The sequence below is a fragment of the Ciona intestinalis genome, unplaced genomic scaffold (assembly GCF_000224145.3).
Source record: "Ciona intestinalis unplaced genomic scaffold, KH HT000709.1, whole genome shotgun sequence".
NCBI lineage: Eukaryota > Metazoa > Chordata > Ascidiacea > Phlebobranchia > Cionidae > Ciona > Ciona intestinalis.
The window spans coordinates 1-3,829 of record NW_004191030.1 but is presented as its reverse complement, the minus strand read 5'-3'; the positions used below and the strand labels follow the sequence as shown (position 1 = coordinate 3,829).

Genomic DNA, 3,829 nt, shown 5'->3' with positions numbered 1-3,829 from the left:
ACAGGTCGAGCGGGCACTTTCCTCAGCCAAGTCTCAGTATGTCGAGGGAGGTCTCTTCCTTGCAGACGATCCTCGCAATATACATCCTCTCATTTGGCCGGCCTTGTGGACCCAAGGCTATGCAGCCTGACGGAGCACCAGGTCGAGCGGGCACTTTCCTCAGCCAAGTCCTCAGTATGTCGAGGGAGGTCTCATCCTTGCAGACGATCCTCAGATTACCAGACGCCATAAGTGTTACACTCGTGGAGTTTGGCGGCTGTCCTGGGAAGGTGTCATCAACCATAGCTTTGACAAAGAGTTTGTTTATATAAGCGATGTCGGCAGGGGTCATAGGGTCAGCGGTTCCAGTAGCGAACCTGACGTCAAGACGCAGTGCCGACGACGCAGCCTCTTTATATGAGGCTTTTCCTCCCCCTTTCGGGGAAGTACTGGTTCCACCCTTGTGCCGTTTGGGAAGAGACTACTTTTCTTCTTAATACTTTGTAGCGCAATGACGAGAAGGAATCCGTCGGCGTGCCTCCAAAATCACAGCCATTGCTTGACAACCTTTGTTCACAATGGATGCTGCTGCCTGCTTTGGAAGAAGGAAGTAATTGGCACATTCTTTCAATGTAGCATCACCCTTTACCAGCTTGTGAAAGACAGATTAATTCTGGATGTTGTGTCACATCCAGTGTAGGCATGCAGAAAGAGTAGCTGGGAACATAATTCTTCACCCATCACCATTTTAAGTTGGTTTATGTGATACACTTTGTCAGCATTTGCCTTGTCGGAACGGAAATACAGATTTTTTTTCTTGTTGCGCATAATGAAGAAGTAGGACCAACAGATCCGTGTCTTCTCCAATCAATGTTGTCGAGTGTGACACTGCACTAAGAACAGCAGTCTTCACAATCGGAACATCAGCATCCCCTGGGGCATTGATCACATGGCAGCCTTCACCCCGAAGTGTTTCACTGATCATGTCGATAATTTTTTGTTTGTTTATGTCCTTAGAGAAACTCATCCTTCTTTCCATCAAACACTGTCTCTTCTGTAAAGCTGATAATTGCATGTATTCCCAGACTCCGTTAAAACCTATATAAACGATCCAACACCTAAACATTTTTTAACACAATCTATTTTACCTAAAAAAGTGTTTTTTTCCTAGATTTTTAATATGTTATTCTTGATCATAAACACTACAAAAAAACGTTGAAAAACCTTTTGTAGGATTTTTTTGGGGGTTCGAGCCATGTTTTTTATATATTAACCCGACTATAAGTGAAGATCCTAGTCCACTAGCAACAGGCACTGAGCCTTTCCAGTTTGAACCTCTACTTCCAGCAAGTGTTGGAAGTAGACAGGCCAAGAACATGGAAAATAAGTGAAGCTGAGCAAATCAACAACACAATTTGGTGGGTTGACCAAGAATAGCATTTATTAAAAAAATGTGACATTTAATATGTCTGTTGGTTAAAGTGTTGCACTGTCTCTTTTCCTGAGTCAATCACATGTTTATGGCGTTTATTTTGTTTAGACAGTATCGCTACACAGCTGATCAGAACTTTGTTCGATAGGATGATTGGAAAAGAAAACAGAAAGGTTCAACATTATAGTGACAGTTCAATAACATTTGCAAGAATATTTCATCATTCAGTTTTGAATGGTCTTGTTTCATACAAAATGTGATTCATGCAAGAGTTATGTTGTTTTAAATTAAGTACATTCAACATTACTAGAAATACATATTTAAGTATTCATTATTTTCATTGATTTGAATAAAGAATGCTTGTACCAGATGGTGGATCTGTTCTTCTGCGCTCTCCAAACACATGCTGCTTACTTGATCCGTACAAGTTTCCTTACATATCCTAATGAGAACCTATCATAGTAAAGCGATCTGAAGTAAAATGTGCACTACAAATATGAGATGACCAGCATACCAATGTAATGTTGCTTGCTTTTTTCTAAGCCCCCGCTCTTCCTTTTGAAAATGGAAACAAACACATATCTATATTATATACACTTATCGCTTTACAGTCATTGTTGTCTTGCTATTTTAAACACAGCACCAACCAGGCATGATTACCCGGTTTATGGTAAACTCCTATATGGTAAATTTAAATACAGATATAAATATAGTCTATGCCATATAAGGAAAAAACAAAAAGAATTTAAAATCTGAACCCTAGAAAGTCACGAAAACTAATTCTCCACTAAGCTTGGTAGGCTATTTTGTGTGGTTATACACGGATTCCTAGGAAATAACTTCCTCCAATAGGTTGCTGAAGCCATAAGTATTGTTAATACCTTAAAAAACGTTTTGAATTGCCTAATCTATCAAAACTGCACCGATAAACCGCTGATAGGCCGGGTTTTCCCCAAAAACGAAATATTGCATTGTGACGTCACAGTGGTAGACATAAAACTTTATTCTTATGCAAAAAACTGCGCAACCATGAGAACCGTGGGCCGGACTCTTTAAGTAATAAAATTCGGTGTTGAATAAATACAACATATTTTTAACAAATAAAAAAGACAAAATAATAAAGATGCTCATTTTCAATGCTTGCTAAATCATGTTTAAACTGCCGAAATGTTTTACTTGGCGAGTTTTATTAATCAAAACCAGTATCTTAGTTTTAATACATTAATAATAAAATATCATTTTGTCTCATAAAATTAGTTATATAAAAAAAAGTTGAGATATCCTTACCCCCCTGTATATATAAGCTTGTGTTAAATCGGGTTCACATTGACGCTGATGGCAGGCGATTTTTAGAGCACAGCTGCGGTTTTGTGGCGACTTTCTCCTTAAAAGCGGCAAAATTTCCAACAAAAATAATAACCTTTGTTAATATTAGTATCCGGTGTTTGTTAAAGGTGCACATCAGCAAAAAATTAAAATTAGTATATGAATAAAGATGCTGAAATATGATCTAAAAGTTTCACCTCATTTTTCTTATAGAAAGTCGCTTGCTTTGTCGCAGGGATTTTTTGAGGTGCCTTTGAGCATTTTTCCCTTTTTTTTATTATGCCACTGTAAAAAACATCAACAAAAAATTAAAATTAGTATATGAATAAAGATGCATGAACTAAAAGTTTCACCTCATTTTTCTTATAAAAAGTCCCTTGCTTTGTCGCAGGGATTGTTTGAGGTGCATTTGAGCATTTTTCCCTTTTTTTTATTATGCCACTGTAAAAAAAAACAATTTACATGGTTTCGGAAACATAATACCATTTCAGAAACATTATTATGTTTCTAGTGTTGTATTATGTTTCGGAAACATAATACCATTTTTAGAAACATTATTATGTTTCTAGTGTATCGAAACTGTTCAGTTTTAAAAATGCGAAAAAATATGCTCTTTGTTGCCACCTAGTGACATTTTTTTGTACTTAAGTTTCGGAAACATTATGTATTAATTTTGCTAAAATTTTATGTTTCTGGATTTTGTTTCGGAAACATAATTCAACCAAGGTATTAGGTTTCGATTCCAGGGATTATGTTTCTGGATTATGTTTCTAGAAACTTTATCTTTGAATTAGAAACATTATACACGCCTGAGAAACGAAAATAGAAACATAATACCGACTCCCTATGCTTAAGTATAGGGTGAACAATTCTCTAATACAACACCAGAAACATAATAATGTTTCTGAAATGGCATTATGTTTCCGAAACCTAATACAACAATAGAAACATAATAATGTTTCTGAAATGGCATTATGTTTCCGAAACCTAATACAACAATAGAAACATAATAATGTTTCTGAAATGGCATTATGTATCCGAAACCTAATACAACACCAGACACATAATAATGTTGCTGACATGGTATCATGT

The 3,829-nt window shown here is 36.4% G+C and overlaps 2 long non-coding RNA genes across 2 annotated transcripts; one reads left to right on the top strand and one right to left on the bottom strand.

Moving 5' to 3' along the window:
- Positions 1–1,334: 1,334 nt before the first annotated feature.
- On the top strand, positions 1,335–1,779 carry LOC108950730. Its single transcript, XR_001975334.2, has 2 exons — positions 1,335–1,397; positions 1,520–1,779. It is a non-coding gene; the product is annotated as an uncharacterized LOC108950730 (long non-coding RNA).
- On the bottom strand, positions 1,703–2,040 carry LOC113475510. The gene is made up of 2 exons (XR_003397256.1): positions 1,926–2,040; positions 1,703–1,853 (listed from the first exon to the last, which is right to left on the bottom strand). It is a non-coding gene; the product is annotated as an uncharacterized LOC113475510 (long non-coding RNA).
- Between the last annotated feature and the right edge of the window lie 1,789 nt (positions 2,041–3,829).